Below are 27,151 nucleotides of genomic sequence, written 5' to 3' on the forward strand. Positions count from 1 at the left end.
CCATGCCAGCCACACCCACCTAGGCTCTAGAATACCTACTGAAAGGACCAGTGACTGACAGTGATTGGCTCTAACATATACACCGAACCATTTACACTGATGATCTTTCTCTTTCAGCGGCATTGTTTAACATTGGTACGGCCTGGGCGCAGAAGCCTTCTAAGCTCTGGATAGCTATAGACTTACGGTGCCTGCTGGTGTAGAGGTCCTGGATGACAGGGAGCTTGGCCCCCTGTCATCCAGGTGATGATCGGGGCCAATCTCTCCACCCTGGGACGCTCCATGCGATCATGCAGACCGTTTAAATGTCCTCGACGGTGCAGCTGCATTAGAATTGTCAACTACTGTCATAATCAAGATTGGATCTACATTTAGAAGCGACGTGGAAAGCGGCATCATTGTTTTTTCGGGTAATTCTCTGGGTGCAGTGTAGAAAAACAGGCCCAGCATGGAGGAACTATCTGTATGCGGTCTGCCTGTGCTGAGTGACAGGTTGAAGCCTGGCTCCGGCAGGAAGCGGTAGAGGACTATCAGAGGCTGTGTAGAGAAGTACACCGCATGTGAAACATAAATATACCATTACACATGGATTTATTTCTTTTTTCACTTTTATGCTCCCAGAATTAAACCCCCTGGTTGCACAGCAAAGTATTCTTAGCACTTCAGAGACCTGAGTACACTGCCCACTGGTGAGATAATTCCTTGTGAGATAGGCCTTCAGTATTGGAAGTCCACTTTGTTGACTTCTACTGAGTTATTGATCGTGTCACCTAGGGGTCTGTGGGTTGACTGAAAGGGTTACGATGCTCTGCTGGGTATCCCCTAACCTGCCCTAACCTCTCCAGCCTTCACTGCCTGTGGACACAGTGGTGTGTGGTATGTATGACTCTGCCTTCACGTCATAATGACCTGACACCGACCTCAAACTAGGGGTCAGTCCAGTACAGTAACACCACTACGCTGTTACCGTGCCACAATAGACTGTAACCCTGTCCGGCTGTAGGGCTGCGTTCACAACTCCCAGTGTTCACACACTGCATGCGCAAGCACAGACACACACACACACACACACACACACACTGGTACTAAATCATAAGCAGAATTACAGTGAAACACTCTTTTTATTACCCAATACCTTAAATATAAGGAGAAATAGCCAAATTGATAAAACATGTCCATGCACCAGTCCACACCTGTCTTTTTCCAACAAACCCACACAATTAAGTTCTAAACTCCCTCATAAATCTCCCAGGACGCTCATTTAAAAAGTCGCTTCAGGCAGACTCACTGCATGCATTTGCTTTTGATTTAGCAGAATTGGAAGTTTGTTCTCTCTACAGTCAAAAAAAGAGTATGTCAGAAGGGAGAAAGAAAGTGTCTGTTTTTTGGGAATTCCGCTTGACATTCTGGAAGTCAGCCTTGTGTGAATTCTATATTGTAAGTCATTTACCAAAATGCAACACCTGCACAGACTTAGTAGTAGGCCTACACTACAGCATACAGCTCTGAAAAAAATGAAGAGACCACTGCACTTTTTTCTTTTCTTTCCAAAAAAGTCGAAAAGGAAGGTTTTCAGCGAGGAACAGAAGGGTAAAAATTAAGAGACAACTGCAAATTAAACGCTTCTGTACCTCACTCAAAACTTTCCTTTTCGACTGTTTTGGAAAGGAAAGAAAAAGGTGCAGTAGTCTCTTAACTTTTTCCGGAGCTGTATATAGTACAGAAAAATATTCCGTAAGCCTATGACATTACATTCAGATAAACACATTCTTTAGTCCTACACTAGAGTATAGACATAAAAAGATTCAACAGGCCTACATAACAGTATACATATGAATAAATTCAGTAGGCCTTCACTAGTGCATAGACATAAACAGATTCAGTAGACCTACATTATGGTATACTGATAAACAGATTCAGTAGGCCTACATAACAGTATACTGATAAACAGATTCAGTAGGCCTACATAACAGTATACTGATAAACAGATTCAGTAGGCCTACATAACAGTATACTGATGAACAGATACAGTAGGCCTAAATTACAGTATACATATAAATAAATTCAGTAGGTCTTCACTAGAGCATAGACATAAACAGATTCAGTAGACCTACATTATGGTATACTGGTAAACAAATTCAGTAGGCCTACATAAAAGTATACTGATAAACATATTCAGTAGGCCTACATAACAGTATACCGAAAAACAGATTCAGTAGGCCTACATAACAGTATACTGATAAACAGATTCAGTAGGCCTACATAATACTGATAAACATATTCAGTAGGCCTACATAACAGTATACCGATAAACAGATTCAGTAGGCCTAAATTACAGTATACTGATAAACAGATTCAGTAGGCCTACATAATACTGATAAACAGATTCAGTAGGCCTACATAATACTGATAAACAGATTCAGTAGGCCTAAATTACAGTATACTGATAAACAGATTGAGTAGGCCTAAATTATAGTAAACTGATAAACAGATTCATTAGGCCTAAATTATAGTATACTGATAAACAGATTCAGTAGGCTTAAATTATATTATTCTGATAAAGAGATACAGTAGACCAACAGTTCAGTATATACACAAACCAATTATTATTTTGTTCCATTCATTCTGCTCCTATATACCATACCCAATAGACAACACATGACCTTTGAAACACTGCCCCTGAGAACAGAGAGTACTATCTGTTTGCACACACACCAACATACAACCATACATGCACATGTGTGCAGACTTGCAGGCACAAAAACGCACACACACTCAAACACGCACCTGAGGATAGACTGACTGATGGATGGGACAATCTGTCCTGACAGACAGCAAGCACTGATTGATCACTGAGCCTGCCTCACCTGAACACCTGAGGGGGGGGGGGTGTTACACTGCAACTCCATGCCCAGAGGGGTGCTCCCCATCTGGGTAGGTCTATCCACCTGAGTCCCTGGGGGTAGATTCCCTGGTTTTGGATCTGTGTGGTCAGTCACCACCTGTATGGGCAGACAACCACCCCAAACACTGACAGGATCAGATCTAACACTAATGTATACAGTACCCCTCAGGGCCAACAAATTAATTACACACTCAATTATTTATACTCCAATAGAGGTGTCTTCTGTGTTAATCTTAAAGAGACCTTGACAGGACACCACTCAAAGACATATGTATTGTACTAAACCAGCCAGGCTAGGATTTCTACACATTAAACATGAATCAGACAGTTTTAAACACTACACTAGGGTGGGCTAAATGCACTAAATGGTATGAACAATTAGTCTGCGAATAAGGCTGAATTCATCTTTTCTATCTGTTATTTCAGTTGTTAATTTACTCACAAAGTGAATGTGGGACGAGGAACAGAAGATGAAACTGGAATTCTTCGAAGACAAAAATAAAATAAAAAATGTAGACAAAACCTTTCTTGCTCATAGCAATAGTATGTCTGGATTGCCTTCTGTGGCAAGATAGGAGTCAACATGTTTAGCGACATCAAAAGAAAACCTGATACCTTAAGGCTTAAGAAGATTAACACTTGCAGTGATCTTGAGCTTAGGCTTCTCCAGTACTTTCAACAGCACTGTGTCAGAAGGGACAATTACCAATGAATTGGCACCAACATCTCCCGGTTATTTAACAAATTCTGGCACAGTGTATAAGCTCACGTCCTTAAGACTTCCTTTCAAGTTTGGCCCTGGTATCACAGGGGTAACATATTCTAAAATGTGACGAGAGGAGACAGACAGCACGAGAAGCTGCAAGAACATGCTAAGAAGGAGAGAGAGGGAGAGACAACCCACAAAAACACAATTATATCGTCTCAAGACACACTATTTTTTCTGGTTCTTGACATAGAGGCTAATGTGTCACATCTTACAGGGAATGTCTGTGTTGTATGTGACTGCAGCATTTATTAAGGAAATTGGCCTGGGGTGACGTGAAAAGGCCCGACACAATGGTGACAATTTTAGATATATTGCACACAGGCTACTCCACCAAAAAAGCCATGCTGCCATGCTGTGTTTTTGTAGGGGCACAGGGAGGTATAACAGAAAGTGTGACAGTGATTTGGGATGCAGTCTGGAACTCTGGGAGAAATGCCCACTGAGCTCCCCACGGGGAGATGAGTCCACCTGGGGAAAGACACTGATATGGACTCCTCTGATCCACCCCAACTGGACTCTCCACCATGGTTTCTTACATTGCTTAAAACTCGATCTGTAGGTGTCACAGCCATATTATGGAAATATTACTGTTAAAAAGTTTTTAAAATGAATATTTCAGTCCTTAACAGACCCTCTTATCCAGTGTGACTTACAGTTGTTGGTGCATTATGTTATCATATTTTGGTTCTGGCCCAATGTGGGAATTGAACGCACAGCCCTGCCATTAAATGCATTACCAAATGAGCTTTACAGAACCCACTAAAATAAATCTGCTGTGGAAGATGTAGTTAAAACGTAGTTAAATAATTAGTTCAAGACATTATGAAAATATGTATAAATATTTGTCAAATATATAACATGTATACATTAATAAATAAAAGTAAATAAAAAATATAACAAATAATATATTTTCTTTACTATTTAGAATTAAAGATTACTTTTTATGGCCGTTTTGCTCATATTTTCCCAGTGTGCCAATATCAGTGGAGGGACCTGTAGATAATAATACGCTATGTGTGCTTTGGTAGAAGCTTAAGCAATTAGTTGTATCAATTAATTACAACTGTCCTTTTTGTCTTTTCTTTACAATAAAACAGAAAATAAAATGTTTACTTCATCCTCATCCCTAAGCCATATAAAGCCAGGGTTAACCTGTTGGGCTTTTTAGAATGGACAAGGGTGTGTCCTTGTGAAAGGAACAATAGAGGTTAAATAGATTTTTACTCTTTCTACCTCTAATGCATCATCAGTTATTTTTAATACACTCATCATACTTTTGGAAGAGGGCTGACATTTCTCATGCCCAGTTTCCTCCTTTGGTACTGTAGATCTCATCATGACATTCTGTTCTTTGCTGTTCTGTGAGTAAACACTACACATTCAAGAAGCAAAATATCATCCATATTACCATGTGAGGTTTTCTACCACCTTTTAGCAATTTGAGCATGGTGAAAAAAGTTATAAAACAGTGAGACATGTCGATTGAAATAAGGGTATGTAACAAAACTCACAAAAGAAAAAAGAACACATTTTCAGTAAATTGGTGACTTTAATTGAGTTCTACAAGCCTCCAATTGTGATAGAGTCCTTCCCGACAGCTTCCACCAATAACAACAGCCCTAAACAACCATTAAAGTATAATCTACACTGAAGACATCTGGCAGCAAACACACTGTGTGCTCACGCTGGAACCAGCCTCTGCCTCCTTTGTGGCAGGTGTGTGTGTGTTTGTGTGTGTGTCTGTGTGTGTGTGTGTGGGTGGTATCTGTCACTCCTTTCTCATGAGGCACATGTGGTCTTAGTCCAGTCCTCCATTTCAGAAGTCACATTAGCAACAAACTTTCTATGTGAATCACCACTCCAGCAGATTACAGCCCAGCAGTGATTTATGATCTCTATTCCCAGTGAAACGTTCTTTTAGCTACAGCGAGTCATTTGCTTTAATAGCCCTCAATGGATGCCAGGGCATGTTCAATGCTCCAAAACGACCTCCATGTATTTCTAAAAAGTGCTGCATTGATCTTACGTTGAAGACATGCTTGAGATAACAGGTGACGAAAACAAGTGTTGGAGGTTTCAGCTTTGGATCTCTCATTTCATGAAGGCTGTCATGGGATATGGCGATAGGCATTACATTTTGACACATTTATACTAGAGGAGGGATCGGGGGAGTAGAAGATAACAAAAAAATTATGTTTGCCATTGTTTGGGGAGTAGAGAAGAGAGATATTTGGCACTGTTTGGGGAGAAATCCCTATCAGTAGCCTGGTGCTCTCGTTCCCCGACCGACCCCCTCTAGAATGATTGTGACAGAGGCACAGTGGAGACGTGACCTGAAACAAGCGTCTGTTTGATCATCTCTGTAATGCTTTCATTCTGTCACAAAGAAACTACGTGAATCAGTTAATATTAAAGAGGAATTTCAATAATATTGAGAAGAAAAGCACACTGGTGGAGAATGTATTATACATCAATAACTAGATGTGACACAATCTATTTAGCAAGTAAACTCATCAGTGTCGGGAGAAAGAAGAAGAAACACAGGGTCTAGTGAGTCTACAGTGAAGAGGGGAGGGTTTCTGTGGTCTGGTGAGAAGACTACATCGAAGAGTGGAGGTATTCTGTGGTCTAGTGAGAAGACCACATCGAAGAGTGGAGGTATGCTGTGGTCTGGTGAGAAGACTACATCGAAGAGTGGAGGTATTCTGTGGTCTAGTGAGAAGACCACATCGAAGAGGGGAGGTATTCTGTGGTATCTAGATTCGATTCTATTAGATTCAACTTCATGGTCACTGAACAGTACAACTACAGTACAACCAAAAGCAGTTAGCATCTAACCAGATGTGATTGAGGAGAATCTACAGGATTGAGCAGAATCATAGGGCGTTGTGTGAGAAGGTTGTAGTAGGATATCTTATCTGCCTGCTAATTCGGTCCTTTAGTGCTGTCCACAGGGGGTGGACGCTGTCAGGAACCACGCAGTGAGTTTGTTATAATGCATGTGAGTCACAACCATAAGTAATCATATGGAGGGGCGCGGCTTTTCAATGAACTGCCATAGATGTGTGCGATCAGTGGTCAGCTCTTCCACACACATATTCACATGCTCCTACACACACGCAAACACACTCCAAAACTCTCCCAACACTTCATTAAGTCACAGACTGCCCCAACCCAAACAAATTGGGAACAATCTCGGGTGTTGGCGGGTGAAGGCTGGCATGGCCATTACTCCAGTCTGTGACAGCCTGCCCTGCTCACCTCGTCTGTCTGCCCCACACAAAGACACGGTCTGTCCCAGCCCTCTCCAGGCATCTGCTCCCTTCAACACACACACACACACACACCTTCCCCCACTGTCCCCGTTACCCCCAGTATAGTTCCTGCTATGTGCTCTGCCATGGCGCACTAAGCCATGATGTACCCAGTCTCGTCACAGTGACTCCATTAATTGCAGGAAAGCGACACCTAAGCACGGTTATTACACGATTACAACATGACTGCGCTCCTTTTTCCACATTAAGGAGCGGACCAGTCAGGGTTGGGCCGGTGGGGACTGTGGTCGGAAGAGGGACCGGCTCTCCTGTGATTCACAACAGGGGGTGCGGAGCCTGCGGATTCACCAGCCACCCTAGCCCAGCGCCCCCCAGCTCCAAGGCAACCTGAGACAAACAACCAGAACACCAATAACGATCAATAAGGCCAACACAACGTTCTGATAGGTCTGATCCAACCCGATCCACCCACTCTAAAGTTACTTAGGCTGCACTGTCCATGTTAGGCAGCCCAGAGTAACGTTCCCCTTTAAAGTCCATGGGAGTGGAGTCGTGCCTGTGAGGTGGTGGACAGAGTGGGAGCAGTCTTATAAAGACGGGATTTACTGTGAAGAGAGGAGGAAGCTGCCCTCCCGGAGGGTTTATTTATATAGGACTCTGTGATCAACATCGACTAAGAGACCCTACTGTGAAAGCTTCCTGTGTGTGTGTGTGTGTGTGTGTGTGTGTGTGTGTTTGTGTGTGCGTTTGCACATTCAAGGTAAAGAGATTAGCAACTGAGAAGCTAGCTACTTGCTAGTCCACAGCAGCCAGAGAGACCTTAAATGTTCAAATGTTAACTCTTCTAACCAGACTCAGCCCACAACTGAAATGAACCTTGCCTTATAATGACATCATTAACACCAGACCTTAAGACCAATTATGAGAGAAAATAGATCCGGGCTTCTGTTCTATTAATTGCTGTTTGAAGTGAAGATGTCAGTGGCGTATGGATTTTCTGCCAGCTGAAGCGAAGAGTGTGCTACTGTCCTTCCTCCCGCTGGGAGAGGATTGAGGAGTAAAGAAGAGAAGGGAGGAATGTGAATTATTCATTACAAGGTATGAGCCGGGTAAGGAGCAGGGGCTCGAAGGGAATTTAAAGGCATTTGTGTTTGTCACACAAATCAGGCCGTCTCGGGGAGCTCCGAGGCAAATCCCAACCGACGGATGGGAGTGGAGTATGACACCATATCTGACTCAGCCTGAAGAGGGAGAGTGACAGAGAGATGGAGAGACAAATGAAAAAAGAGACATGACCCCTAATGAAAGAGGTCAGACAGGAAGGAAATGTACAGCAAGAGCAGGAAAATCAGCACATGAGCTGTATCCACTCAGTTACATCCAGATCTTCTCCTGAGCTACTCGAATTATGTCAACGTGCGTTCGTTGTGGTTTTATTTAAGCAATATGTTTAATCACATAAAGCAGAGTTATTGTGTTTGAAATAAGCATAATAACTGGCATAAAATATAATTAAACAAATACATAGATGTAAGATAATAATACATTGATGCAGGGGGTAACCAGGGATAAACCACTGTTGTGGCTTGTCTTCCTGATGCTTACAGACATGGCAGGGGCCAGCTTTGCCTCCTGGTTAGGTTCCTGGTTTGCTTCCTGGTTAGGCTACTGGTTAGATTCCTGGGTTCTGAGTTAGGTTCCTGGTTAAGCTCCTTGTCAGGTGTTTGGTTTGGCTCCTGGTTAGGTTCTTGGGTTCCTGGTTTGGTTCCGTGTTAGAACCCTGGTTAGGTTTCTGGTTTGGTTTTTGGTTCCTGGTTAGTTTCCCAGTTTGGCTCCTGGTTAGGTTCCTGTTGTAAAGCAGTCGGTTCCTGGTTAGGTTCCCAGTGTAAATGCTGGGCTGAGCAGACCTGGCAGCTGAGTGGAGCTGAGGAGATTCTCACCCCAAGCCCTGGGAAGGGTAAGGTGTTGGTCTGTAGCTGATGTGGGGTCGCAGACGTGCAGACAGACAGGGAGCAGATCACACACACACAGGTCAGCCTCATTGTCACCAGCACTTTCCACTTCACACCACAGACTAAAAACGAAAATACACCGCGTGAGAAGACACACTCAACCACAGAGACCGGTCTATTTCTTTAGAGGTGACGTGCATTCACACACCCAGGTCCTCAATTACACTTAGAAGACGAAACAGTATACTTCAGAGACAAATTATGTAAAAGAAATGTTTCTCTAACAGGGCAGAACCTTCTTCCTGCCAACTGTGGTTGGTTGACTACTTCAGGTCATGACACGGATACAGAAGGTGTGGTTGCTCTGTCATCACGGAGCAGGACCAGCCAGGGGAAGGCAGCCTGGCAGACACATTCCGAGCCACACTTAGAGCTGTGTGTCAGGGGTTAAGTGATCGTGGAAAAGAGGGTGAGACGCTGGACTTCTGAATTCTGCAACATTGTTTCTCTGGTCAGCAGCTAAGAGGTGCCGGCTGGCATGAGCCTGCATGAGAGAGACACGTCCAGATCACAGCTCTGGGCTATACAGAGCCCACAGCTGAGCCTTAGGCTGCATGTGATAAGCCCAATGCCACTTCAATTACATTACTCACACCACTCTGACCCCAATGAAGAGAAAGTGTGGGTGTGTGTGTGTGTGTGTGTGTATGACAGGTGTATGCAATGAGAAACAATAGATTATGGTTTCTTCTCTGAAATGTGTAAATTAGAATATAAGAAAAAGTTTCGAAAAATGAACTGAAATTAAACTTGGACTGTGAAGAGCCTCAGCTTAAAAACTGAGGTACAGTAGGTACAGGAACAGAATTCAAATCTTTCAATCTTTCATTTAACTTCTTATTCAAATAATTAGTAGGGAAAAATGTTTCATCTTCCATTTCACTATTTATTTGATTAACCGTTTCCACCTTCAGGGATGAAACAACACTGCCTTCAGGGATGAAACCTTGTGTTTGTGTCATAGAGGAATCATCCATGCCTGGCAAACCAATCTACACATTTTAAACTTCAGTGTTTTGTCTGAAACCTGTTTGTACACATGTTAACTACAATATGTAGCTGAGAAGACAGAGACAGAAAGACAATCTCAGCAGGGGAGCAGTGGGGAGAGAGAAGAACTGGGGAGAAAGAGGAGAAAGGGAGCAGAAGGAGGAGAGTGGTGGGAGAGGGAGGATAACGGGGAGAGGGATTAGTGTGGGGGGAGAAGGAGGAGAACAAGGGAGAGGAAGTAGAGTGGGGAGAGAGGGAGGAGAACAGGGGAGAGGAAGTAGAGTGGGGAGAGAGGGAGGAGAACAGGGGAGAGGAAGTAGAGTGGGGAGAGAGGGAGGAGAACAGGGGAGAGGAAGTAGAGTGGGGAGAGAGGGAGGAGAACAGGGAGAGGGAGTAGAGTGGGGAGAGAGGGAGGAGAACAGGGAGAGGGAGTAGAGTGGGGAGAGAGGGAGGAGAACAGGGGAGAGGAAGTAGAGTGGGGAGAGAGGGAGGAGAACAGGGAGAGGGAGTAGAGTGGGGAGAGAGGGAGGAGAACAGGGAGAGGGAGTAGAGTGGGGAGAGAGGGAGAACAGGGAGAGGGAGTAGAGTGGGGAGAGAGGGAGGAGAAATGGGGAGAGGAAGTAGAGTGGGGAGAGAGGGAGGAGAACAGGGAGAGGGAGTAGAGTGGGGAGAGAGGGAGGAGAACAGGGGAGAGGAAGTAGAGTGGGGAGAGAGGGAGGAGAACAGGGAGAGGGAGTAGAGTGGGGAGAGAGGGAGGAGAACAGGGAGAGGGAGTAGAGTAAGGGGAGAGCTGGGAAAAAAGAGCGTGGAAAGCAACAGGAGAGAGAGGAGAACAGAGGAGAGAGAGGAGAACAGAGGAGAGAGAGGAGAACAGAGGAGAGAGAGGAGAACAGAGGCGTATCCTGTTATTTGAAGATGACAGGGTGGGTTGTCTGTTTGTCTGCTACAGGTTTCTGCGTTCCCTCTTCCCAGACTCACCCCAGAAGCCCTTCCATTAGAAGAAGCCAAAATCATAAACAAACAAAAGTGGGTAGAACAAACAAAGGATGAAAGACAAGTAGAAGCAGAGGGAGCTTTGAGGAGGACAGAAGGTGAAGTATTGATCAACCATTGACAAACACAATAGAAATTTTAGATGTGATGTGAGAGGCCCCATCCATAATTTAACAAGCAGGGTAAATGTGAGTGACAGGGGTGTCAATGGGGAGCACAGTATTGATTAGGGGGAAAAAGTGCACAGAGAGAAGGAGGGAGATATGGGGGATGGGGGAAGGAGAGGAGGGGAGTGCAGATGGAAGAGCACAAGAAAGCCATTAAGGACGGCAGTGTTACCAGACACTGGCAGACGAAAGGGGAGAGAGAGACAGAGAGAGAGACACACACAAAGAGAGAGAGAGACAGAGAGAGAGACAGAGAGAGGGACACACACAAAGAGAGAGAGAGAGAGAGAGACAGAGAGAGGCAGAGAGAGAGACACACACAAAGAGAGAGACACACAGAGAGAGAGAGACAGAGAGAGAGACACACACAAAGAGAGAGACACACACAGAGAGAGAGAGACAGAGAGAGAGACACACACAAAGAGAGAGACACACACAGAGAGAGTGAGACAGAGAGAGACACACAGAGAGAGAGAGACAGAGAGAGAGACACACACAAAGAGACAGAGAGAGACAGAGAGAGGCAGATAGAGATGGAGAGAGACAGAGAGAGACAGAGAGAGAACTAAAGAGAGAATGCAGCTAAACACGGTGTGGAGATGGAGAGAGAGATGGAGAGAGATGGAGAAGATGCAAGAAAGAAAGAGAGAGAGGTCACCCACCCCCCCATCTCCCCGCTTGCTCAAATCAATAGAACCATGTCAAAACATAAAATGCATGCTTTTGCTCTTAAGTAAAAGGTGTCTAAGATTTTTAAAAGCATTGATTTGTGACAGATCGATGAAAATCAAGGCATATTTTCCTGTGCAAAGAGGGGCAATAACACTCAACTGATAATAGCACAACAGAGGGGACTTGGTGTCTGAGGAGTGTCTGAGGAGTGTCTGAGGAGTGTCTGAGGAGTGCACTGGTCAGATTACCGCACTCAACCACTGCTCAGTCGGTCGAGGTCAAAACGACGAGGGGTCATGGATTCGAGTGTTACCTCTCCAAACTGTGTCTGAGATTTGTCTGAGGGATAGAGCAGGGAGAGGAGGAACAGGCAAGGCGAGGGAACTGGACTTCATGCAAGCCACTGCCGGAAACAATTTACAGATTAAACTAAGGAATGTCTAGACAAGAGCCCAACTAGGTTTGGCCAGGAAGAACAGAGTTAAGGCCCATCAAACAGGAGTAGATGGAATAGATAATAATAATTCCCCTTGGCAATGCTAACCTAACCACTAACACTAACTATAAAAAGAAAGCCCTTACATATCTTTCTTTTTTTTCACTAAACATGCCAATCATATTCACCATACTGTCACAAAGAAAGTAGTATTACTATTATTAAACTGTATTTTTTTAATCTTGGGGAGTCAAAGTGTACCGTATGTGATTGGGGCTAAGCAGTGGGCCCCCTGAATACTGGGAGAACTGATGCATCATGGGTTCTACATGGGAGGGTTCGGTGGTTAGGGGGTGTGGGTACCACTGATGGCAACACTCCCTTTCATATTGGAACACTGCCCGTGGAGAACTAGCAACCATCAAACCAAAGCCCTTGAAAAAAGAGAGTGAGAAAAAAACAAGACAAGATGATAGAGGGGGGGGGGGGGAACAAAATGATGTCTCGTAATGGGAAACAAAACTTGCTGCCGCCACATGAAGGCCCCTGCATGTGTGCAGCCATGTGCCTCTTGTTGCTGAGCCAGTTAGCGGTGGAGCCACAAGCTCTGGCCTTTTAGACAATGGCATCATCAATTAGACTAGTGTGGGCCAGCTTTGCCTGGCAGGGTGCGGCTCAATTCAGCTGCAGAGAGAGAGAGAAACTGTTAAACAACCACACAGACTCATACTGAATGACATTGTGTCAGTACAACAACACAATCAAACAAACAACATCTGCACGACCTCTGACTGCATGTTCTCATTGGCTGACCTTGTGAGGGCACCATCACAACTGTCAACTCTGTGACCTCTTAAAGGGTAACTTCCGCTCTCTCATGTCAACCTGGGTAGCTACGTGAAACGGATATCAGAATATCATGCACTACTCTCATTGGCGCTCTAAGCCAAAGCAGCAGGAGTCAATGACATTTGATCTCTCCTCTTTCTCGTGTCGTTGAATTCAGTAGCCTAGCTTCCTGATGGTGTCTGATGTGTTTGCAGCGTCCTGTGGAACCAGTCACAGGGCACATGAGAATATGTAACGCTAGCCAACCAGACCGGGAGATCATCTTGCCACCTGATCTAAAGAACGCAAGATCCACACAAGACACACACAGATCGGGAGAGACACACACCCAAACAGATGCGCACCCACACACAAAAAGACAGACGCACACACAAACACATAAACACACACCCAATCACACACACAGAGGGTGATGACAGCCGTGCTGACATTTGATGAGGGCCAAATGGCAGGTAACTGACTCACCCCTCTAAACGGAGAGATGACTGCCATGCCAGAGAGAGAGGGGATGGAGAGAGACGAGGAGGGAGGGAAGGAGACGGAGAGCCAAGGGAGAGGAGGGAGGGAAGGGGGTGAGAAGGGGAAGCTAGCTAGAAAGAGGAGAAAGGAAGAAAGGATGGGACGGGGAGGAGGAGGGATGCCTTTCATTTGATCTCCTAGCTTTGTGACTAATGTGGTCGTGACTGAGAGGAGAGATGAATAAAAAGGAGATGAGGAAAGAGGAGATGAGGAGAAGAGGACAGATGCGGAGCAATGCAGAAAGAGAGGAGAGATGAGGTGATGAGAAGAGGGGAGAGATGAGGTGAGGAGAAGAGAGGAGAGGTGAGGGAGGAGAAATTAGGAGAAATGAGGAGAGGAAGCCTTCTCTGTTGAGTGTCTGGACAAGGAGGAACAGAGGCTCATTGTTCAGGTACATAACCCTTACGTTGATCTGGGTGAGGCCAGCAGGTACATAACCCTTACGTTCATCTGGGTGAGGCCAGCAGGTACATAACCCTTACGTTCATCTGGGTGAGGCCAGCAGTTACATAACCCTTACGTTCATCTGTGTGAGGCCAACAGGTACATAACCCTTACGTTCATCTGGGTGAGGCCAGCAGGTACATAACCCTTACGTTCATCTGGGTGAGACCAACAGGTACATAACCCTTACGTTCATCTGGGTGAGGCCAACCGGTACATAACCCTTACGTTCATCTGGGTGAGGCCAGCAGGTACATAACCCTTACGTTCATCTGGGTGAGGCCAGCAGGTACATAACCCTTACGTTCATCTGGGTGAGGCCAGCAGGTACATAACCCTTACGTTCATCTGGGTGAGACCAACAGGTACATAACCCTTACGTTCATCTGGGTGAGGCCAGCAGGTACATAACCCTTACGTTCATCTGGGTGTGTGTTTATGGATGGATGTATGAGTGAACACGTGTGTGTTTATGGATGGATGTCTGAGTGAACGGGTGTGATTATGGATGGATGTCTGGGTGTGTGTGTGTGTGTGTGTTTTTTGCATGAGGGGCAAAATCAATTACCCATCTCCTCACCACAGAGGAAACAGGATTTGTTCAACACCTCCAGAAGGGGATCATTCTTACAGAAATAGCTTATGACTTCAGACAGCTTAAACAAAGAACAAAGAGTGCCAACCAAGCGTATTTATCTAACGAAGAAGACTTCTGCTATGGTGCATTGTATCAAGTCCCTTTAGAAAAAAAAGCCTGATTAAATGACCGTCACCAATAGACAGGAGAGGTGTAGAGGCAGCACACCACAAACACATCTATATTCATATCTTCTATTTCCAAAGCCCCTGAAAATAATTGGCCAAACAAGATAAAGGGCCCCGGCTGTATGCATGCGAACACCCTCATAAATGCAGATGTTATGTGGATGATTTAATCAGAGTTGTAACAGATGTTTTTGGGCTGCCCCCTTTCATTAAAGGCCCTCCGCCCGCCGTGGGTACAAGCTAGGAATCAAAGATTATTCCAGGAATTAGGTTTTGAAAAGCGAGTTAGCTCAATTAAGGAAATTAAATTGTGTACATTAGACGTGCCTTGTTCTGTCGGCAAGCGGTGAGCAGTGTGTGTGTGTGTGTGTGTGCGTCAGCAAACGATGACCAGTGTGTGTTCATGTGGGTGTCAACGAATGTTGAGCTGTGTGTGTATGTGTGTCAACAAGCAGTTGGTTGGGGGGAGAGACCCAGAGAGAGGCCAGGGCATTATAACATCATAGAATCAGGCTGTAATTGAAACGCACTTAAAAAGGCTCGCGCTGACAAATGTGATTGTATCAAAGCAGTAATGCTTCACATGTCCCTCCTCTTCACTCCTCCTGCTGGAGAGGAGTGCATCCCAAATTAAATCCTATTCCCTTGCTACATTACACGGCGCTATGTGCCCTGGTCGAAAGTAGCCCACCGTATAGGAAATAGGATGCCATTGCGGACACAAGCCGTTTCTCGTTAAATCCAATGGAATTGAAATAGCGAGGGGGTCCTGACAGCTTCCTGATACAATCTTGCATGCAGAGGGGGGTGGCGGCGGGCGACCATGTTCACCAAACAGCTAATCAATTTAGTAGCCAAACCCTCCCTGATCAGCATGGGCTCCTGTTAAAGAACACTTACAGATCAAAACAAATGAGAGCTAGAGTGCGGATTTCCACTAATCATGCCGGGCCTTATCAGTACATCAGCCCGGTGAGACTATTCATTTCATCTACCTCAGAGCACTGATTGGGAGAAGATGAAGGGAACCTGAACCCCCAGTGTCCAGCTACGCACCCCATCAGTGCCACAGCCTAATGTTGATCTGCTCCTCAGAGTCAACACGCCACTTCACCCGCACGGAACTGGCCGGAAACCCTGCAGCTCCTGCATGTGCTGTCCTGTCAGTCAACATGAGCCAGTATAGAATGAATACACAGCTGTGTTTAGAACAGGACCCTGGTCTGGCCAGAGGACCCATAACCTTGGATTCTGCCACTCAATGAGTATGTGTGTGTGTGTATTTTAATTCAGTTTTAGGAGAATTAGCAAGCCACTAAAGTGATCGCCAACAGAACCGCTTGACTAGACACACCACACCAAGTACTTCCATTCTTTTAGTGTATTTCACATTCCTCAGTGCAGTTCAGTAGATACGCCACTAGGGGAGCGTTGAAGCCATTTTCCAGGAAACTGTCACTGACTGCTTTTACAGCATCTATAGCTGCAGAAACGGCCCACCGTGGGAGAAACATGAACACCAAGCGCAAATCTAAATTGACTTACACACAAATATCAGGAAAATATATGGTCAAGTCACACCCGTTATTAGTGACATTGTTTATTTTGATATGAATGCGTGAGCAATCCAGCTTGCAAGCAAACCTCTACAATGGGAATATTAGTCGCACCAAGAGTACATTCCTTCATTATGCATTACACATTCTGAGATATGGAAGCTCTTTGTAAGAGTTAAGTCTTGGAGCCGTGCCGTGTCATCCTACTAGGATGTAGGGGAGCTTTGGTAATGTCTGCATTAGAGGGATGACTTTCAAAGCCTCTGGGACACAGTGCTACAACAGGAGCGTTCTCTCTGTTCACTCTGGTGTCCTGGTTCCTGGGTGTGTATGTGTGTGTGTGTGTGTGTGTGTATGTGTGTGTGTGTGTGTGTGTGTATGTGTGTGTGTGTGTGTGTGTGTGTGTCTCCACCGGCTCCTAATCCCAGTATCAGGGCCCTAGTAGATCTCTGCATTAAGGGGATCATCTTTACCACAGGGACTGGTTTTTCACCAAATACGATCAAAATACAGCAACGTTTGATTTCATTGCAACTCAAAATAAATTGTACATAGTGAAGAGTGTAGAGCCAGATGGTCCACAGACAGCACGTTGCCAAGCTCTAGACGGCTGTGGCTACATTCTGCTGCCTTTAGAGAAAAGTTGTGTGAAATGTGTAATAAAAACAGGAGCGGATGGGAAAAGGAATGTCCTGGGAGCATCGTTGGGAAGATGGAAAATATGGAATTTCAGGACAGGATTATATGTCATCACAAACCGGTTCTGGGACTGAAAGTGAAAGGAGTGTTTTCCAATTTTGGTGTTTTGAGTTAGGAGGGGAACATACTAGTGATTCTACAGTATGATGAATACCGCCCATCTGTCTGACACTGTCTGCGGCACGCTGTGTGTGTGTCTTCATGAGCGCGCGCACGTGTGTGTGTGTGTGTGTGCAAAGTACTGTACGTGTGTCTGTTTATACTGCTCATGCACATGCGTGTGTGTACGGGTGTCTGCGCCAGCAGAGAAGCACTTCAGGAGACTCTTAGGTGTGTGTGTATATTTTCCCAGTCTGATTGAAGTAAAACACAGCCTTTAATGTATCATTTCAAGTGAACACGGTGCCCAAATGAAAACACACAGCTACAAGCCCAGTTTAATTGAAGGCTGCAGCTTTCCACACGGCAGGTTTTTCAGGGGAAAGAGAGACGAGTACTTTTGAAATCAATATTCTAAACTTGTTATTCTCCAAATTAAAGCTGCCTGTGGACACCATGGGAACAGAGTTGAGAGACTGAGAAGGCAGAAAAACAACCATGACATTTGGTTTCCCATTGTTTCATTAAAATGTGTTGTGACCAAAATATAAAAAAAAAGTTTAAAAGACCATTGTAACAGTTCAAGGGACATGGATGCTATTGAATATCATGACTGATAGAGATATTGACAGGAATGAGCCAGAATATTTGGAGAAATGTATAGAATAAAAATGGCTACACATTGTATTACTAAAACTGTGAATCTCTATCTATCCTGGATACAGTACAGTAAAGTGTCATATCCAATAACACATTAGAGATGCTGGTATTGTGGAATTTTAATACTGTTGTTTTACATCTCCTACCCGGCCTGGGTCAAAACATACAATAGCTGCAGTAAAAAACAAAGAAATTGCCTGCAGTTACAATGCAAAACAAAACATGCCTTTTACACAGCAAACTCAGTTTTCCTGTCTGCCTCCCTTTAAATAAAGACTGCACTCTGCTATAAAGATATATAGACTTCAGGAGCTCAGTCTTGTCAAGCCTAAAACCTCAATTAGATTGATCAATATTTAATGTGTTCCCTCTCATAAGCCCTGTTCCCCCCTGCAGAACCCCTCCAGAACCCCTCCAGAACCCCTCCAGTGCCCTTGGCCCGCGTGAGGCCTTTAATTGTTGGCCCAAAGCGTTAGAGACAGACAGGACTTTGTTTGCTCAATAATTAATGGCTCTGTCCCTAAGACAATATTGAGTTTGGCTGTTTGTGAACGCAGCCCAGCGAGAGGATAGGGAGGACTAGAGGAGAAGGGGAATGGGGACTCCTCTGACACACTAGTGCCTGCAGGCCCCAGAGAAAACAGGACTAATTGAAAGCCCCCTCAAAATCACCAGAGAAAGAGTAAAGGGAACTCTCTATCTCTCCAATTTCTCTTTCTATCACTCATTTTAGCTGCCACCCTTTCACTCAATCTCCAATCTGTCCTTCCTTTCTCTCTCTTTCTTTTTCTTTCTCTCTATTTACCTCTCCCTTTATCTGTCTGTCTCGCTACTTCAGGCTGTCACATTCCTATCCCCTTGGTAAATATCTGCTACTGGTACAATGGGTACACAGAGTTTGTGCCTCCAGTGAACTCGGCAAAGATGTGAAGCAGACAGTCAGGCAGGCAGGCAAGAAGGCAGGCAGGCAGGCAGTCAGGCCGTCAGGTGTGCAGGCAGGATGAAGTCGTCACGGCGTGCTTAGTACAAATACCTCCATACTGGGGCGGTTAGGATAAAGCAGGCAAAGAGGGGGGATGTGAAATGCAATCATCATATCACACGCAGACACAAATACCATCAGACAAACACCATCCTCAAATGGGTTTTGCATGGGTTTTATTCTATTTTCACCACAGTGTTCTGCGAACACTTCTTCTGGTCAGGACCCCTAAGCTGCCCAGTCCTGTGCCTGAATCTGGAGTTCGATTCTCTACTAGTTTAATGGATTTCAATGATGAAGTCTCAGGCATTCTCATGGCCCACTGTCACTGACGGCCTCCCATATCATAGTTGCCATATCTGTCCCTTCTCTGTCTCGCTTGGTGTCTGGGCTACTTTCCAGGGCTGCTGGAACGAGAACTGAGGGTTCCTTTTCAACGTCCCAAAGAGATAATCCTCCCGTCATTTCTAATTTGCATAAAGTAATTTAAATTATAACATAATGGCATTAAGCTTTAGCCATACCTCGCCTTCTTCCTCCACTAGACCACATCTGCTTTCGTCTTTTTTTTGTCTACATTTTCCCCCTGTGTTTTCCTATGGAGATGTCAGATCTGCAATATCCTTTACCTTGATGGCACGTTCAGCGTCAATCAATACATTTTCAGGCATTCATTGTTTGGGAATGTTTGCAACAGGAGTTTATATTTCACCCATTTCTACCAAAACCTATTCCATAAACAACTATATTCATACAGAATTCATATATGTGATACATTTAATGCATGCACCAATCAGAACGCTCTTCAACTGCCTCTGCAAGACAAGCACAGCGTTTCAATTGAATTAATTAACATCCTTCATACCACAGCACAGTGATGCGGGTGGTGTTGTCAAAGTTAAAGGGATAATACAGTATTTTGGATAATTTCCAGCGGACACCATTTGTATGTTTTTTGTTAACAATTGCTCTTTGTTAAGCTAAAATCCAGCTCCTCCCAGTCTCTGGGTAATAGAACTTCTAACTACTCCAATGCTGGGTGGGTGGCCATTGATAGCCTTCTGATGTTTTACATCATAATAAATATTTAATACAATCGTTAAAAGAGTAATGTTTGGAACTCAATTTCCATTTGGAGGCTGGGTGAATGAAAGCAACAACTCACATTCAAACCAACTCTTCTCAATCCTGCAAGGTAAAGTAAGTTGTGTAATGGACATTCAGTGGATATTAAGTTTCTCACAACTTTATCAATTAAGTCATTCAGTCCATTACTATGCAAATGGGCGAGGTTGAAATCGAATATACAATGGATGTCTATTGTAAAACTAATTCCTAATCTCATCCTTCCCACTCACACTACTGTTTTATTTTCAACCAACTAAAATGGACTGGACCAAGGCAGGTTGGCTGGCAGGGAGGGAGTGGGGTAGACTGGACCAAGGCAGGTTGGCTGGCAGGGAGGGAGGGGGGTAGACTGGACCAAGGCAGGTTGGCTGGCAGGGAGGGAGTGGGGTAGACTGGACCAAGGCAGGTTGGCTGGCAGGGAGGGAGGGGGGTAGACTGGACCAAACAGGCAAAGAAACACATGCGGTGGAATTATATAGCATATTAACTAGGGTAAAGTATACTTTATAATCCAAGCTGTCTCTTTTTAACCCTCCTCCAAAGTATACCCCCCTCTCGCTCTATCCCTCTTTGTCTCACCTCTGTCTCACTCCTTATCTCTGTCACTCACCAGGACAGGGCCAAGGTAGGCAGGCAGGACCAAGGCATGGCCATGAAGACTGGCAGGGGAGCCGAGCCGACAGGCAGCGCCCAGAGGAATCAAACCCAGATACCATTCCATTTGTCTGATCTGTACGTGTCCTACTTAGCTACAGCAATGGGACTCAATTAGGCTGGAACCAAGATCCTCTGATAATTAATTTATTAATGAGTACAATAGGAGCAGAATGTAGTGACGAGTCTGCTCATTTGTTCAGCGCTGTGTACAGAAAGATAGAGAAAGGGTAGCAGGAGGTTGAACGGAATAAACCTGGTTACTGTGGGCAAATGATAACAGAGAAGTGACCTACTGGACCAACCAACCCTGAACCATGTTTGACCTCATTACACACAGGAAGACACAATGAAACACATGCAGCAGAATTACAGTGCACCTTTACCTGGGGAAAATACACAACACAACTATACGGCCTCTTTAAATCTCCTCCTATCTATCCTCCCTCTCTCGGTCGGACTGTCTGTCTCGCTCTCTTTCTTACTTTTTCTTTTTATCTCTCCCTCTCACTCGCTGTCTCAATCTGTCTCAGTTTCTGTCTCAATCTTTATCTCTGTCTCGGTGTGTCTCTTTCTCTCTCACCCTCACTCTCTCTCAATCTCTCATTTCCTACTTTCTTTCTCACTGTTTCTCTTTTCCTCTCCCCCCTATCGCACCCCCCCCCCCACCCCCCGCCCCATACACACACACACACACACACCCTGAAGTATTCTCTCTGTTCGAGGATCATCCTCCTCACATTAAAAATACATTCATTCAAAGTCAATTTGTGGGGATGTTTGGCGATGCGGGGCAACAATACCATCTCAGCTCAGGGAATTGCATATTTCTTCCCCTCTCCCTGAGGCATTCCTTTGTCTATCTATTTGGTGTGATTAAAAATACAATGATGAATGCATATTTCTTCCAGATGAATAACTTGAAGGAGTTGGCAGTAGATGAATCGCAGCAGAGCTGCATTTTGTACTGACTATCTCACCAGATCAGATCAGACTGCTTCCCAGTCAGTCATAGACAATCCATGTGGGTTTTCTCTAGTGTGGAGGGGATCATCTGGACAACAGTTCACACTGGTGGGGGCAGGGACAGTGTGTTCGTTTGTGTGCATACTTGTGTTTGTGTGTATGTGTGTGTGTGTGTGTGTGTGTGTGCAGGCGCACGTGCCATAGCTTGTGTTGTTACTTTCCTCACTCTCAGGTAACCCAGTAAAATTCCTGTAAAAACCCTGTTTATATACTTAAACACATGACATGGAAACTATAGTCTTTCAACAGGAATCAACCGCTGAGCTGGTTTGAGGTTGAATCCCCCCATGAGTTTCACTTCTGACTGGTCTAGTGAACACCTGGTCAGGGAGGTGTGGATCTTCAATCCCCCTCTTTTCCCTTTACTTCCCTCTCCTCCTCTACTCTCTTTTCACCTCTGGGTTGTTTTCAGAAGTGCTCCCTCCAGACCGAGGCCACACAGCCCCCCCTGCCCTCCTCCTCACATGTCTACTTCAGAGGGTTAGCCTCTCTCCTCTCGCTGCCTCAACGCTTTGATGCCAAAATAGTCCAGGAAGTTCTGTGTCTTAAGGTGCCTCAGAGGGGCCTGATCCCAGGGATGGAGAGAGGAAGAGAGAGTGTAATTATGGATAGAAAGAAAATGGAGAGGATGGATGGAGAAAATAATGGAGAGAGAGAGGGGGAAAAGAATAGAGTGAGAGAGAGGGGCTCCTAGGCTGCTCTGGGGGTGCTGGTTTATGAGAACCGATGAGGGTCCTCAGGGGTCAATAGGGGCCTTTGGTCCCAGACAGCATTCAATCTGCAGAGTCAATAATGTAATACACCAGATTGAGGCAGAGAGAGTGTTAAGGAACTGGGAGCATTTGAGGAACATACCATGATATTCTAATTTACACCCTGATAACATTTTCTGACACATAATGGTAGCACATAATGGTCATTGTCATGCTTTCATACATTTATAAGATTCTGGGAATGACGTAGAGTTAAGTCTCTGTGAGAATTATACAGCAATATGGAGTGGAAAAGAGGACACGTGTTTAGGCAAATAAACAACCCTCTGAATAAAACAAATTAAAAACATGTCAGTCTTCTTCAGTATTTAATTTACGAGTTAAGCAATAAATTGGTGAAATATAGATAGATACATCTTTTTTTCTAAAATATAACTTTCATTTTAAAAAGAACTCTGGTGAACTTAGTTCCTAACAAACTCTGTATTGTATATTTTTATATATTGTATTATTGTTTGTGTAATATCTTCATATGCGGTCCTTTCTACTTGAAACTTATGTTGAATATTATTTCTACTTGAATATTATGCTGCTTTAGTATAACAGAGAGTGTGTAATATTAGGTGTCTGAATATAAGAGAAGAAATAAAAATAAAAATACATATTGGGAGAGCACTGGGCTGCTTAACATGCAGATTTGGGGAGTACAGGATTACAAGTACTCAGTTACATGTAACTGATTACATGTAACGAATTACAAAAAAACTGTAAATGTAACCCAGGGCCAGCTCCAGGGATAAGCGATATAAGTAGTCACTTTTGGCCCCCGACAGCTAGGGGGCCTCCGATTGCTAGGGAGCTTTTGACCAATAGGGGAGAGGGGGCCCCAAATTAAAAAAATCTTAGGACCCCCAAAAGGCTAGAGCGGGCACTGCTGTAACCTGTTAATTTACCAGCTAAAATATTGTAATCGGATTACAGGTACCTCTGAAAATAAATCACTTGGATTTCTTCAATTGAAAATAAATAGGAGCATTAAATAATTATTTTTTTATTTAATGTTTAAATAACAGTTGCGTGCTTAAATTGTTGTGTGCCCCAAGGTGGGCGCGCATAATTAGATTAGTGATGACAAAGCACTAGTTTACTTTTCTCCGGTTTTGGCTGTTAAAAACAGATCATGCTTACGATAATATCAGCCAACCCATATTAAATGTGATTGAGTAATCTAATGTCGATGCAACTTTCTCAGAACAATAATAGCCAATACCTGGTGTTTAATCTTGTTTTAAAGATCAGGTAACTATTTCTCAGATTTCTGTTAACATGGCGCAGCCTTTAAGATAAGGATGATGATTTGCATTTGATGTAGCCACCTACATGTGATTCTATGCCATGTAGGTAGGCCATGTGATTCTGGGTCAGGTAGGTAGGCCATGTGATTCAGTTTGCTCTAGATGCTGCTGACAACATTGATTTTAAGATAAGAGTGCAGGTGTAAGTCACAGTTTATTTCTGTAATTTGCATTTTGAAAATCCATCGCTGATGGCCCTAATAATCACAGGTTACATTTGTGAGGGGAAAACATATTTGAGTGCGGGTTTTCACGATTGCAAACGTGCATTCACATGCCTGGGGTTTTGCTTTGACAATGTTCGTGGCTGTGGAGCAAAACATAAGACTTCTACAAATTTAGCGAATGCGCGAAAAGCTATGGATATCTTGATTTTTATATACAATAATTGCCATTTCCTTTTTTGAAGCAATAAAAAACACTAAAAAACACAAAAAAGAAAATAAGCTAACATGATTAGGTTTTGGGTTATGTTCAGATAAAAAGGTCAGGTTCTCCGGGTAAATGTACTGCTCAAAACCACTGTTGGTTTTCCTTTAGGCCTTCCCACCGTCAGACATGACCACATCAACACACGTTGGGTTTAGGTCAACACTCTAACAAGGACAGAGATGAGAAGAAAAAGAGGGAGGGCCTCTTCAAGACGAAGACACAGCAGTTACAGTGGATTTAAAGGTCTAAACACCCCTGTTAAAATGCCAGGTTTTTGTGATGTAAAAGAATGAGACAATGATAAATCATGTCAGAACTTTTTCCACTTTTAGTGTGACCTATAATGTGAACAAATCCATTGAAAATGAAACTGAAATCTTGAAAAATTAAAAACCTTACAATAACTTGGTTGTATAAGTGTGCACAGCCTCTTATAACTGGGGATGTGGCAGAATTAACCAATCACAGTCAAACTCATGTTAAATAGAAGTCATTACACACCTGCCATCATTTAAAGCGACTCTGATTTGTCACAAATAAAGTTCAGCTGTTCTAGTAGGATTTTCCTTATTTCCTTAGTTGCATCTCAGAGCAAAAGCCAAGGTCTGCAGAGAGTTTCCAAAGCATCAGAGGGATCTCATTGTTGAAAGATATCAGTCAGGAGAAGGGTACAAAAGAATTTCCAAAGCATTAGATATGCCATGGAACACAGTGTTGACAGTCATCATCAAGTGGAGAAAATATGGCACAACAGAGACATTTCCAAGAACTGGACATCCCTCCAAAATTGATGACGAGAAGAAAACGAGAAGAAAACTGGTCAGGGAGGCTTCCAAGAGGCCTACAGCAACATAAAAGGAACTGTAGGAATTTCTGGCAAGTGTGCTACATGTGACAACAATCTCCTGTATTCTTCATATGAATGCGCTATGGGGTAGGGTGGCATGACGGAAGCCTTTTCTTACAAAGAAACACATCCAAACCCGGCTGAAGTTTGCAAAAACAAACATCTAATCTCCCAAAAGCACGTGGGAAAATGTGTTATGGTCGGATGAAACCAAGGTTAAACTTTTTGGCCATAATTCCAAAGGGTATGTCTGGCGCAAAAACAACACTGCACATCACCCAAAGAACACCATACCCACAGTGAAGCATGGTGGTGGCAGCATCATGCTTTGGGTCTGTTTTTCTTCAGCTGGAACCGTGGCCTTAGTCAGGGTGGAGAGAATTAGGAACAGTTCCAAATACACAGCAATTTTGGCACAAAACCTTCAGTTGCCTGTTAGAAAGCTGAGGAGGAAGTTCACCTTTCAGCACAACAACGACCCAAAGCACAAATCCAAATCCACAAAAGCATGGCTTAACCAGAAGAAGATTAACATCTTGGAATGGCCCAGCCAGAGCCCAGACCTCAGTCCAAATGAACATCTGTGGGTTGATCTGAAGAGATGTCCTCGCAATCTGACAGCTTTGGAGCGCTTTTGCAAAGAAGAGTGGGCAAATATTGCCACCTCAAGATGTGCCATTCTAATAGACTCCTACCCAAAAAGAGTGCTGTAATAAAATCAAAAGGTGCTTCAACAAAAGTATTAGTTTATGGGTGTGCACACTTTTGCAACCAGGTTAGAGTTTTTTTTTTTCCCCCCTCAAAGACTTCAGTTTGTTTTTCAATTGAATTGTTCATGTTATAGGTCAGATTAAAAGTGGAAAAGGTTCTGACATAATTTATCTTTGTCTCATTCTTTTACATCACAAGAACCTGGCATTTTAACAGGGGTGTGTAGACTTTATATCCACTGTATACAAATAAATATATAGAGAGAGAAACTGATAGAGAAAAGGAAAGCACTCCATAGTTGTTGGTGCCAGGCAATTCACAGCCACATCAGCAGCTACTCATACATTGCCCCCAAATTATCCTCCAATTGCCATTCATGTACTGTATGGGCCTTCCCAAATCTGCCTTTATCAATGTAACAGTGTGTATGTATATGAGAGGAGCACTGCCTCTCTGTCTGACCGACCGTCTGCCCGTCTGCTCCTTAACAGCTCTGTCTAATGTGTGTGAGAGGTAGGGGGGCAAATGGATCCAGCTAGGAAGAGGTGACCCCAGTCCTTTTGCCTTAACCTGACCAGGCCTGAAAGAGAACGAGAGAACAGAGAGGGAGGGGTGGGGAGAAACAGAGAGAAAAAAGAGAGAGGGGTGGGCGGTTGGGGGGGGGGGGAGAGAAAGAAAGAAGCACATGCTGCCAAGCAAGCCCTACAGATGAAAGCTACTGCACCTGTCAAACAAACTGCCGGAGCTGTGATAAATTAATGATCAAATGGTTTGGTGAGGACTACAGTGGCGCTGCAGAGTCCTAAGCATCACAACCTGGGCTTTACCGAAAGACAGAGGGAGGGAGGGAGAAAACAGATAATGATGAAGAAGACGGGGAAGAGATGACGCGATGCAACCAACATGAAAACATCACCCCGGTATAGGTGAGAAAGAGGACGGGAGAGAGAGAAATTAATAAAAAGTAGTCAGAGAAAGACAGTAAGATATAGATAGAGAACGAGTGGGAGTGAAAGAGAGAAATATGAAATGTAAATTAAAGACAGGAGTGACAGAGGGACAGAGAGGAAGAGAGAGATGGAGAACAAGAGAGCGGGTAAAAAGAGAGGGTGAAGAGAGAGGGAGGGTGAAGAGAGGAGTTTCCTGTGCCTTCAAAGAAAGAGGAGGGGCGCTGGGGGAGTTTCCATAGGGACAGGAGCACAGCAAAGTAGACTGTAACATAGTGGCACTCTGAACACAACACACACACACGCAGTGGGGCTATGCTGGGCCAAACATATTGACAAAGACTGAAAGAAGGATCAACTCTGCTGGACAACAAAGCCAACTAGTCCAGTTGGATCTGCTTCCTGTAGACCCACGTACCAGTTCTGATTCAAACATGACTGATTATTGAAACAAAAGCATTACATTATTTATCTGCTTGTGTATATGTGTACTTCATGCGCACGTTTGTTATCCAATCTGTGATTAAATATGCCACTATTTCTCTG

The sequence above is a fragment of the Esox lucius genome, chromosome 2 (genome assembly GCF_011004845.1).
Source record: "Esox lucius isolate fEsoLuc1 chromosome 2, fEsoLuc1.pri, whole genome shotgun sequence".
Taxonomy (NCBI): domain Eukaryota; kingdom Metazoa; phylum Chordata; class Actinopteri; order Esociformes; family Esocidae; genus Esox; species Esox lucius.